This window comes from Oncorhynchus kisutch, linkage group LG21 (assembly GCF_002021735.2).
Source record: "Oncorhynchus kisutch isolate 150728-3 linkage group LG21, Okis_V2, whole genome shotgun sequence".
NCBI lineage: Eukaryota > Metazoa > Chordata > Actinopteri > Salmoniformes > Salmonidae > Oncorhynchus > Oncorhynchus kisutch.
The window spans coordinates 38,270,195-38,283,883 of NC_034194.2; the positions used below are offsets into that span (position 1 = coordinate 38,270,195).

At 44.0% G+C, this 13,689-nt stretch overlaps 1 long non-coding RNA gene across 1 annotated transcript; it reads right to left on the reverse strand.

Moving 5' to 3' along the window:
- Positions 1 to 1,166: 1,166 nt before the first annotated feature.
- On the reverse strand, positions 1,167 to 3,440 carry LOC109881281 (uncharacterized). The gene is made up of 3 exons (XR_002253825.2): positions 3,253 to 3,440; positions 2,668 to 2,743; positions 1,167 to 2,384 (listed from the first exon to the last, which is right to left on the reverse strand). It is a non-coding gene; the product is annotated as an uncharacterized LOC109881281 (long non-coding RNA).
- Positions 3,441 to 13,689: the final 10,249 nt, after the last annotated feature.

Below are 13,689 nucleotides of genomic sequence, written 5' to 3' on the forward strand. Positions count from 1 at the left end.
CGACCCATAGGGTTCATTCAGACTGTTTTAAGTCGATACAACAGGCTGATAGCTGAGGGTCATAGCTAGGTTCTGAACTAATATTCATACCAAACATTTTAGGGTCCATACACAGATCGGATAACGTTTCATAGCTAGCTACACATCCATGGGCATACAGGTATTTTTATGTACAAAATTGTACATTCAATTTGTTGTAAATGCTTTCATAGATTCTTTGCATCCACTGTTTCACAAGACGAAAGCCAAGTTTGCTGGTTTTCTCAGGAGTCCCTAAAACCATTAAACAACCAGAACTACAATCCATAAAGCTACCTAGCTGGTTAATGTCAGCTAGTTTGCTATTGAGCGATTTTCGTAAATTAACGATTACGCATGTCAAAGTTAATCTACGTTAACTAAGATTTTTTTGCATGACTCGTGTAATTACTTACATTCCATCCTAGTATTTCTATTTTCCCTCTTTGCAGAAGAAAATCACCAGCGATGGGTCGCGCAGCGTCAAACTCGTCATGCGAACCACTCGATATGATTGGTCATCGCCCAGGTCGCCACTGACGTTTTCCATGAACTTGAACTGCTTTTGACTCTTCACTCTCCCGCTCAACCCCTTCTCATAGCCTCCTCTTGAAATATATTTGATACATTTATCTTTGCATCTACGTCATATCGCTGAGTCTTAAATACAAAAACGTACAAAGTAAACCGCATAGTGAGTCAATGTCCGCAACAACTAATAGCGTTGAAGCGCGAGGCTAAACTTCTACGCTGTTTTTGTTTCCACACGTTATGAACCAGTGCAGATACTGTGTGAGAGAGGTTTTACATCTCGCTCATTGTATTATCTTCCTTGCCCCTAATGTGCACGTAATTCCGCTGAGTCTACCTTTCAAAAATGTGCAAAACACATTTCTGCATATTGGATTTTCATGGTTTTGACACACAGGTATTTTAAATGTATAGTTCAGAATTGTTATCAGAAAATAAGAGCCACGCTTTTTGGGAACGACAGATAATTTGAGTAGTGCTGTCTTTTACTGACCAGAGGTGTCACCTCGTAGATAAGCTCTGAACTTCATCTTAAATGTTTACACAAATGTTTATCTCTGCCACAGTACTCTTCCCTGCCGCTGGAGGGCCCAGCAGACAGACTGATTGGAAAACAAACAGCACAATATTCTATGTCTGGCTTGAATATGGGTATAAGGCAATAATACCATGGTACACTCATTGCTGTGTACTTGCTACAAACCTGTACTCCTACAATACATATATTATAAACTGATGCTGGACAGCTTTTTGTTAATACTGCAGCTGAACCACTCACTAGAAGTTGACAGTTTGTATTCCTCCACCACTCAGTTGATTTCTTCCTTTATCAACAATTCCAGCCTCGGATACCCAGGAGATTGAAGGTATCCTTCAGACTGGTTATATCCACAAATTGACACTCCAGTAATCCACATGTGTGCATATTTTTTTTTTAATGGGTCAAACTGAATTTAGACCAGTCCCAGATCTACTGCTGTATTGCCAATGTCCTCCCATCGTCGACCATAGGAGTTGTCAAGACTGTCAAACAAACTGATCTGGGACCAGGCTAGTGAAGATATGCTCCAACTGACCATTGTCATTTCTGAATTAGATTTCCTAAACCTGAGACAGGGATCAAATTAGACATACCGTCAGAGCCTTAGTGAGGTAGTCCTCCTCGGAGGAGGACTTTCTTGATCTGCCATGGACCGAACATTTGAGTCATTTAGCAGACCCTCTTATCCAGAGAGACTTACAGGAGCAATTAGGGTTAAGTGCCTTGCTCAAGGGCACATCAACAGATTTTTCATGTAGTTGGCTCAGGGAATCGAATCAGGGAATCGTATCAGCGACCTTCCGGTTACCGGCCCAACGTTCTTAACCGCTAGGCTCCCACCCCTTATTATCTATACAGAAAACACCAACCAATTAAATCTACACATCTATTTCAAATAAAGAAATGCAACAATTTTACAAATACACTTAATGATCATAGATATGTCTGGCTTAGCTTATGATTAAAATATATATATTATTTGAACATTTCAGTCATTTAGCAGACCCTCTTAGCCAGAGCGACTTACAGTTGTGAATGAATACACTGCCTTTTTTCATACGGGTCCCCAATGGGAATCAAACCCACACCTTGGCGAAGGCAGGCGCCGTGCTCTACCAGCTGAGCCACATGGGACAATATCCTCCAGTGTACTTGGAATCCTCCACAGCGATGGAATAACGTGTCTTCTGGCTTGTGGTCGATAACATTCTGGATAACCCTTGTAGATAGACTGAGGTAAACAGTAATTGTAGGATGTGTATGTATTTTCTTCACCCCAATTCTGGCAGATTTCCTTGAATAAGAAGTAAATGAACATTAACATAATGGAATGGACCCATAGAAAAATACAAACTCTGCAAGGTCGCCGACAAATGGTACGGATAATATTTATGCCCAAAAACAGGGACTCCTGCAAACTCCAAGCCAATACACCCGGATGAGTCGAGACAGAAAAACAGTGAGAAAATGTCCATCGAAGCCTCGATAGTCTAATAATGTATATTGTACCTTGAAGAAGTTCAGAAGGTTCTTCCATTCTATATTGGACACCCGCCACCACATAATGTATATTGTACCTTGAAGAAGTCCAGAAGGTTCTTCCATTCTATATTGGACACACGCCACCACATAACTGGACAGCTTGGACTTTTCCTGAATGGTAAATAAAAAGTTGTTTTTGCAATTGTTGATGACGTTTGCCCAGCCCATTATACTTAAGCAATAAGGCTACAGGGGGTGTGGTATATGGCCAATATACCCCGGCTAAGGACTGTTCTTTGCGGCGTGCCTGGATACAGCCCTTAGCCATTGTATATTGGCAATATACCACAAATACCTTATTGCTATTATAAACTTGTTTCTGATGTATTTAGCAATCAAAATTAATGTTTTGTCATATCGATGGTATATGGTCTGATATACCATGGCTTTCAGCCAATCAGCATTCAGGGCTCAAACCACCCAGTTTATAATGAGAGTTTTGCCCAGTTTGAGCAACATTCTCTGTGTTGGTGTGCTCCTTGAAGTTAGGATGATGTCCACTATCAGAGGAATCTCTGGATCATTCTGAGGTTCAGAAAGCGAAGGTATGTAAAGAAATATAGGAAAGCGTTTTGAAATGTTGTACACACAAATTACATAGAATTGAATACAAAACTTACAGGATCGGCTGGCTTGCTCATCGCCCTGGTCATGACTGATGATATCAAGATGGATATCTTTCGAGCCACAAAACTCAGTATCTGAGTGAAACGCTGTAGAATAAAAGAAGAAGAGGAGGAGGCGGCGTCATCTTACTGTGGATATAGGCCAGCGTTTCCTAAACTCGGTGCACGTTCTGTTTTTTCCCCTAACACCACACAGCTGATTCAAATCATCAAAGCTTGATGGTTAGTTGAATCAGCTGTGTAGTGCTAGGAAGAAATCCAAATCAAAACGTGCACCAGGCTTGAGGAAACCCTGCTACAGACCATGCAGTATACAGTATGCAAATGAACTGTATATTAACCTGTATATTTTAACCTGTATATATTTTTTAGCCTAGCCTGAAATGGCCCTTGTTGCCTCAACTATCAGCTCTGCTGTTTCTGACACATTTCAACAGGCTTGGCAGCAGCTGGTCTCAGGTCTGTGACTGGGAAGACATGTCAATGATAGGCCTAGCTTCATTTGTTTTCAGGAAATTGTTTACAAACTGACATTTGCATGTCATTGCATACTGCTGAATGATGACGTGTGGTTAAACTAATATTGTATAGTGGCTTATTTAAATAATTATGCCTGAGAAGCCGGTGTTTGGAGGATATATTGGCACAGGTGTTGTTAGGGTCGAGACAACGTTTTCTTGACTGGGATGACGAGACCGTGGATTGCGCAGTCAAATGGAACAGAGTAAATAGGCATTTTAACGTCAGATTTAGCTGGTGGTAACTTGTGGATTATAAACTGGGTGGTTCGAGACCTGAATGTTTATTGGCTGACAGCCGTGGTATATCAGACTGTATACCACGGTATGACCAAACATTTATTTTTACTGCTCTAATTACGTTGGTAACCAGTTTATAATAGCAATAAGGCACCTCGGGGGTTTGTGGTATATGACAAATATACCACGGCTAAGGGCTTTATCCAGACACTAAGAACAGCCCTTAGCTGTGGTATATTGGTCATATACCACACCCCCTCTGGCCTTATTGCTTGAATAGACACTGTCTGGAATGTGATTTTAACCATTCAGCATTCAGAATTAGACCCACCCGTTGTATAAATACTCACTAAATAACATTCTAATGCAGATTCTCCCCTCGTTGTTAGAGATCGTTCCAACAATTTGGAAAGTCCCATCTTGCAGTGTAGGCTCAGCCGCAGGGGGACCATCCTCATTTGACAGAATATACACGCTGTCACGAAAAGAAAGAAAAAAACATTTAGATGAATACGTATCAACAGTTGGATAACTTTCTTTCTTTTCGTCCACCATGTCTCCTGTTGCTGTGGAAACGCTTTGAGGTTGCTAACATCGCCTCAGCCAATGAAATACGTTCATTTGCAAAAGGGAGCACTGCATCTTGCTCAGATAAATTGTAAAATAGACATGAAAAAAAATACATTGTATGGGTTCAATGCATATTTCATATTATATCAAATGCAATGCAGAAATGTTTATTTTATTTTTTTACACAGGATATTTGGTGGAGTTTTGGGCAGAAGATGGCTCTGTTCTCCAGTTAGTGTAAAAATATAATGAAATAAATGCTATTTTTGTCAGTCATATATTTAAACTCCCCCCATGACTTCTAGGCTAGCTATTAGCTCGCTGTTGTGTCCTGTCAAAAATGCCTTCATCAGTTGTCTTCCACCCTGATTTTGTTTGGTGATTTAGGGTTAGTGCAGTATGTCTTCCTCAGCTGTGTGGTGGTAAATTTGACCAACCATTCAGGGTCTTCCTCCAAAACTCACCTCAACTAGTCTTGTAAACTACTCTGTTTAGTGTTGATATGAATGTAATTCACAATAGGACAGGTGATAGTAGGACATTATACAGTATGTGCAATGTAGCCACACACACACACACACACACACACACACACACACACACACTCCCCCAACCACCACACACCTGTAGCAGCACAGGACAACAACAGGGTTAGTGCTGACATGGAAACTTCCAAAGCACTTCACATATTTATAGAGCTGACACTATGTGACAAACTGTCGGCACGACCTCATCTGCCTTCAAACTGCCCCACTCCCTACTACAGGTCCCTCTCTCAGCACACTGTAAAACACAACCACACAACGGAATGCCGGTCAATGACAACACACTGTAAAACACAGTTACAGACCCATGTCACCTGGCAGTAAATTGTAACACACATTCACAGAATGGCAGTAGATGGCAAACTGTTTAGCTATTTGAATTGAGAATTCAGTTATAATTAAAATAAGTATTAATGCCCGATAAAACACAGTATAATTCATACTTATTTTCACCTTTTTCAAATTGCATGACTTACTCATGCTCTAATCTCACGTGGTCATTCTTTAGAGCGTACTCAACAACAGGGGTGGAAAGTACGTTAAGTAAAAAATACTTTAATGTACTACATAAGTCGTTTTTTGGGGGGGGGGGGGTATCTACTTTACTTTACTATTTATATTTTTGTGACAACTTTTACTTTTGCTTCACTACATTCCTAAAGAAAATAATGTACTTTTTACTCCGTACATTTTCCCTGGCATCCAAAAGTACTCATTATATTTTGACAGTAAAATGGTCCAATTCATTCACTTATTGAGAGAACATCCCTGGTCATCCCTACTGTGTGCCCCTGGTGATCCATAAATGACAAAAACAAGAAAATTGTGCCGTCTGGTTTGCTTAATATAAGGAATTTAAAATTATTTACTTTCGATACTTAAGTATATTTTTGCAATTACATTTACTTTTGATACATGAGTATATTTAAAATCAAATACTTTTAGACTTTTACTCAAGTAGTATTTTACTGGGTGACTTTCACTTTTACTTGAGCCATTTTCTATTAAGGTATCTTTACTTTTTACTCAAGTCTGACAATTCAGTACTTTTCCCACCACGGCTCAACAAGATGTCCAACTGCATCTAAATTCTGTCCCAGAGAGTATAGAGAGAATTGATGGTGCCATGTCAGTGATTTACAGTGAGAAACACACATCGATTTGAGTAATATTTCTATTGCTGTTCTTGATTGATATGCCTCTCACGGTGCATTCTGTCTACTGCTGTACTGCCAGCAGCTGTTAGAGACGGCACGTGGGCACACACATCCCATCACATAGCGTTAAGGACAGGGGACAACTGAGAATACAATTAGCCTGCTGTCAAGGATCTCCATTTTGTTCCTCCCTCAGTGTCATTCAGTTCAGTAGTATGTTTGTTGTTGTTTTTATGTCCACTAATAGTTTTTATGACACAAAGAACATTTATTTGAAAACAGTAAAACAGATAAGCAGTTTGTCTAAAGCCACGGTTCCTTCCCCACAGTTGCTCTCAGTCTCTCAGTCTCTCAGTCCCAGTAACCAAACAACAGGTGTGAAGTCAAAATGTTGCCGTGAACTGAACATGTGCTGGTGGCCCTAAAATACAATGCAAGTCCTTTGCAATGAATGTACCAATGGGCCATCATATACAAATGTGCCATCATATACCAATGGGCCATCATGGGGCGGCAGGGTAGCCTAGTGGTTAGACCGGTTGACTAGCAACCGGAAGGTTGCAAGTTCAAACCCCCGAGCTGACAAGGTACAAATATGTCGTTCTGCCCCTGAACAGGCAGTTAACCCACTGTTCCTAGGCCATCATTGAAAATAAGAATTTGTTCTTAAGTGACTTGCCTAGTTAAATAAAGGTAAAAAAATTAAAACCACCACTACAAGTGAGAGACTGTATACCTCTAGCTTGATTTTTCACTTAAATTGACTTTTTTTGTTATCACACTGCTAGGCTGCACAAGCCTGTGATGGATAAAGACGGCATTTTGAATGGTAAACAAAAATCACGTCTACCAAGTTGAAGTGCATTTTAAAAAGCATTTGTGGTCAATGGAACAGCTGCCTACTGGGATGACTACCCATTGCTGATGGGGGTTTAGACACACACACACACACACACACACACCAAGGCATACACAGTGCTGGGGGGTTGACCAAGGCAGGCCAGGCAGCTGTCAGAAACAGACACAGGCAGACAGATCCTGGGCCGCCTGCTTCACCTTATAAGGAAGAAGGTCCCCCAAAAGTATGACCAGGTCTCAGACCTATTCTGCTTATCCTGGTCAACTCTCACTGGGCTTGGGGTCACCTGGTTATCCTGGTCAACTCTCACTGGGCTTGGGGTCACCTGGTTATCCTGGTCAACTCTCACTGGGCTTGGGGTCACCTGGTTATCCTGGTCAACTCTCACTGGGCTTGGGGTCACCTGGTTATCCTGATCAACTCTCACTGGGCTTGGTGTCACCTGGTTATCCTGGTCAACTCTCACTGGGCTTGGTGTCACCTGGTTATCCTGGTCAACTCTCACTGGGCCTGGGGTCACCTGGTTATCCTGGTCAACTCTCACTGGTCTTGGGGTCACCTAGTTATCCTGGTCAACTCTCACTGGGCTTGGTGTCACCTGGTTATCCTGATCAACTCTCACTGGGCTTGGTGTCACCTGGTTATCCTGGTCAACTCTCACTGGGCTTGGTGTCACCTGGTTATCCTGGTCAACTCTCACTGGGCTTGGGGTCACCTGGTTATCCTGGTCAACTCTCACTGGGCATGGTGTCACCTGGTCATGAACAACTTGATGGGTAACCAGCGTGATTTATTTTCCATTTCCACTGCTGATGGAAACAAAATATGATATTTGTTCTCCACTTTATTAGAATGATGTTGGTTTTGAATCATTCCTTTGTTGTTAATATGTTGTTCTACCTCAGTGTTCTGCTTTATGTTGTTGAATGTCTGAAATGTTTCCTATGTTTGTCAAGGAAGGATTAAACATGGACGTCAAAGCTGGATGTGTTGATGGACTCGAGGGCCAAATGAATCAGAGGACACATGCAGTATTTCCACCACTACTTACAGTACCTTCGGTGAGTTAGCATTCAAATCTTAAAACAAATCAATAAACACTGTCAAAAGTTCTTCATAATCGCTTTTTAGGGAGGCGCTCTTCAAACTGAAACCGTTGACCCTATGAAGAGACAGTTACTGTATTTGTTGTTCAGATCATCCCTCCTTCACTCTGCTATTCGTCTCCCTCCTCCACTCTACTATTCTCCTCCCTCCTCCACTCTACTATTCTCCTCCCTCCTCCCTCATCCCTCCTCCACTCTACTATTCTCCTCCCTCCCTCCTCCACTCTACTATTCTCCTTCCTCCTCCACTCTACTATTCTCCTTCTTCCTCCCTCATCCCTGCTCCACTCTACTATTCTACTCCCTCCTCCACTCTACTATTCTCCTCCCTCCTCCACTCTACTATTCTCCTCCCTCATCCCTGCTCCACTTTACTATTCTCCCCCCTTCTACACTCTACTATTATCCTTCCTCCTCCACTCTACTATTCTCCTTCCTCCTCCACTCTACTATTCTCCTTCCTCCTCCCTCATCCCTCCTCCACTATTCTATTCTCCTCCCTCCTCCACTCTACTATTCTCCTTCCTCCTCCACTCTACTATTCTCCTTCCTCATCCCTCCTCCACTCTGCTATTCTCCTCCCTCCTCCCTCATCCCTCCTTCCCTCTACTATTCTCATTCCTCCTCCACTCTACTATTCTCCTCCCTCCTCCCTCATCCCTCCTCCACTCTACTATTCTCCTTCCTCCTCCAATCTACTATTCTCCTTCCTCCTCCAATCCACTCTTCTCCTCCCTCCTCACTCCTCCACTCTACTATTCTCATCCCTCATCCCTCCTCCACTCTACTATTCTCCTCCCTCCTCACTCCTCCACTCTACTATTCTCATCCCTCCCTCCTCCACTCTACTATTCTCATCCCTCCCTCCTCCACTCTACTATTCTCCTCCCTCATCCCTCCTCCACTCTACTATTCTCCTCCCTCCCTCCTCCACTCTACTATTCTCCTCCCTCCCTCCTCCACTCTACTATTCCCCTCCCTCCCTCCTCCACTCTACTATTCCCCTCCCTCCCTCCTCCACTTTACTATTCTGCTCCCTCCTCCACTCTACTATTCTCCTCCCTCCTCCACTCTACTATTCTCCTCCCTCCTCCACTCTACTATTCTCCTTCCTCCTCCACTCTACTATTCTCCTCCCTCCTCCACTCTACTATTCTCCTCCCTCCTCCACTCTACTATTCTCCTCCCTCCTCCACTCTACTATTCTCCTCCCTCCTCCACTCTACTATTCTCCTTCCTCCTCCAATCTACTATTCTCCTTCCTCCTCCAATCTACTATTCTCCTCCCTCATCCCTCCTCCACTCTACTATTCTCCTCCCTCATCCCTCCTCCACTCTACTATTCTCCTCCCTCCTCCACTCTACTATTCTCCTCCCTCCCTCCCTCCTCCACTCTACTATTCTCCTCCCTCCCTCCTCCACTCTACTATTTTCCTCCCTCCCTCCTCCACTCTACTATTCTCCTCCATCCCTCCTCCCTCCCTCCTCCACTCTACTATTCTCCTCCCTCATCCCTCCTCCACTCTACTATTCTCTTCCCTCACTGACAGCTGTAGGAACACACTAGTGTACAAGGGAATCCTGAAGACTGGATCTGCTGTGTTAACCCCCAGTAAATATACCCCTTACCCTCTCCACAGCACATCATCCAGTAAATATACCCCTTACCCTCTCCACAGCACATCATCCAGTAAATATACCCATTACCCTCTCCACAGCACATCATCCAGTAAATATAGCCTCTCCACAGCACATCATCCAGTAAATATAGCCTCTCCACAGCACATCATCCAGTAAATATAGCCTCTCCACAGCACATCATCCAGTAAATATACCCTCTCCACAGCACATCATCCAGTAAATATACCCCTTACCCTCTCCACAGCACATCATCCAGTAAATATACCCATTACCCTCTCCACAGCACATCATCCAGTAAATATAGCCTCTCCACAGCACATCATCCAGTAAATATAGCCTCTCCACAGCACATCATCCAGTAAATATATCCCATACGACACTGTTCTGCATCCCAATGGCGCCCTATCCACTATGTAGTACACTACATAGAGAATAGAGTGCTATTGGGACACACACAGCCACTGAGTTGAGAAAATGATCACATATAATCCTGATGGGACAAGGGAAACCTAGTCAGTGGCACAACTGAATGCTTTCAACCGAAATGTGTCTTCCACATTTAACCCCTCAATCAGAGAGATGCAGAAGGCTGCCTTAATCGACATCATCAGCGCCCGAGGAGCAGTTGTTGTTGGGGGATATCTATCAAGGGCACAACGGCAGATTTTTTTCCCCCACCTTCCTGGCTCGGGGATTCGAACCAGCAATCTTTTGGTTACTGGACCAATCAGTTACTGCCACACAATCAGGGAAGTGTAAATGCCTCCAAAACCTCGTAGTGTTGGGTCACCAGCTGAAACGGGACATAGTGTAAGACACCACACTTCGCCATCCATCCATCTATCTCCCCCTTTTGATGGCTGGTGGGCGGGCAGAGGTGTAGCACACGCAGTCATATGACAGTATTGTTTCTAACAGGACTTGTGTTCTGTGAAGAGATCCACCAGGAACTTCCTCAATACAGTGCATTTGGAAAGTATTCAGACCCTTTCACTTTTTCCACATTTTGTTACATTACAGCCTTATTTTAAAATGGATTCAATTAAAAGATGTCCTCATCAATCTGCACACAATACCCCATAGTGACATCACAATACTCCATAGTGACATCACAATACCCCATAGTGACAAAGTGAAAACAGGTTTTTATACCTTATTTAAATTATTAAAGTATTCAGACCCTTTGCTTTGAGACTCGAAATTAAGCTCAGGTGCATCCTTTTTCCATTGATTATCCTTGAGATGTTTCTACAACTTGATTGGAGTCCACCTGTGGTAAATTCAATTGATTGGACATGATTTGGAAAGGCACACACCTGTCTAAATAAGGTCCCACAGTTGACAGTGCATGTCAGAGCAAAAACCAAGCCATGAGGTCAAAGGAATCGTCCGTAGAGTTCCGAGACAGGATTGTGTCGAGGCACCGATCTGGGGAAGGGTACCTAAACATTTCTGCAGCATTGAAGGTCCCCAAGAACACAGTGGCCTCCATCATTCTTAAATGGAAGAAGTTTGGAACCACCAAGACTCTTCCTAGAGCTGGCCGCCCGGCCAAACTGAGCAATCGGGGGAGAAGGGCCTTCAATGCTGACCAAGAACCCAATGGTCACTATGAAAGAGCTCCAGAATTCCTCTGTAGAGATGAGAGAACCTTCCAGAAGGACAACCATCTGTGCAGCACTCCACCAATCATGCCTTTATGGTAGTGGTCAGACAGAAGCCAATCCTCAGTAAAAGGCAAATGACAGTTCGCTTGGAGTTTGCCAAAAGGCACCTAAAGGACTCTCAGACCATGAGAAACAAGATTCTCTGGTCTGATGAAACCAAGATTGAACTCTTTGGCCTGAATGCCAAGCATCACATCTGGAGGAAACCTGGCACCATCCCTACGGTGGAGCATGGTGGTGGCATCGTTATGCTGTGGGGATGTTTTTTAGCGGCAGTGACTGCAAAACTAGTCTGGATCGAGGGAAAGACGAATGGAGCAAAGTACAGATTGATCCTTGATGAAAACCTGCTCAAGAGCACTCAGGACCTCAGATTGGGGTGAAGTTTAACCATTCAACAGGACAATGACCCTAAGCACACAGCCAAGACAATGCAGGAGTGGCTTTGGGACACGTCTCTGAATGTCCTTGAGTGGCCCAGCCAGAGCCCGGACTTGAACCCAATGTAATATCTCTGCAGAGACCTGAAAATAGCTGTGCAGCGACGCTCCCCATCCAACCTGACAGAGGAGGATCTGCAGAGAATAATAGGAGAAACTCCCCAAATACAGGTGTGCCCCAGAAGACTTGAGGCTGTAATCGCTGCCAACAATGCTTCAACAAATTACTGAGTAAAGTGTAAATGTGATATTTCAGTTTTTTATTTTAAATACATTTGCAAAAATGTCTAAACACCTGTTTTTCATTGTGGGCTATTGTGTGTAGATTGATAAAGGGGAGAAAAAATATATATTTTCATCCATTTTAGAATACGGCTGTAACGTACCAATGTGGAAATAGTGAAGGGGTCTGAGTACTTTCCGAATGCAATGTATGTATCCAATCCAGCAATTATTCTCCAATATTAGGTGTAATTTATTTGCACCAAAGTAAATAAGTGCTAAACAGCGATGCAGATAAAAAGGGTATGCAGGTTGGAACGCAAAGGGCTCAATATAGATACAAGAACCCTTGAAGGACGTTTTTGGTGTGAAACACATTTCTTCTTTAAAGGCTGAGAATAGGTCATCATGAGTAGGTTATCTAAAGATACTCCCTTTGAGGTACATCAACAGTAGACGTACAGCAGCTACAAATGGAATACCGCATTCCTATTGGACCTTACTGGGCCAAGACTCTCTATATATATATTTTTTAAAACCTCTGTCTCCTGATAGGACACAAAGCCAGAGTGTATGTGGGCACGGAGGGAAAACCCTCTCTGTCACCCCAAAGAGGGAGGTGACGAAAAAGGAGTTGTGGCAGAGGACGTTACCTCCAGGAGCTGCCACAATGTGCAGCCGCCGACACCTGTTACCCAGCATGCCCCTAAAAGGAGAGAGAGGCGCCAATCAGAGCAAAGTTACCGCCCGGCTGCTGCCACAGGCTGTCCCCAAGACCCGCAGAGCCAAGCCGAGCAGACGTTCTGAACTTTGGACCCCCTCTCTCTCTTCTCTCTCTCTCTCTCCCTCTCTCTGTCTCTCTCCCTGCCCCCCCCCTCTCTTAACTTCTAACCCCTTTCCCACCCCCCTCTGTCACTCTCTCTCTTTCTCTCTCTCTCTCTCTCTCTCTCTCCCTCTCTCTGTCTCTCTCCCTGCCCCCCCCCCCTCTCTTAACTTCTAACCCCCTTCCCACCCCCCTCTGTCACTCTCTTAACCCCCCAGCTGTCTGGCATGTTTCTGGCTCTTCACTCTCAAACATACCACAACGGCTCTTGGCTGGAAAATGTACACAGGCACTATCCCACCACAGACACTATCCCACTACAGACACTATCCCACCACAGACACTATCCCACTACAGACACTATCCCACCACAGGCACTATCCCACCACAGACACTATCCCACCACAGACACTATCCCACTACAGACACTATCCCACTACAGACACTATCCCACCACAGGCACTATCCCACCACAGGCACTATCCCACCACAGACACTATCCCACCACAGGCACTATCCCACCACAGACACTATCCCACCACAGACACTATCCCACCACAGGCACTATCCCACCACAGGCACTATCCCACCACAGGCACTATCCCACCACAGGCACTATCCCACCACAGACACTATCCCACTA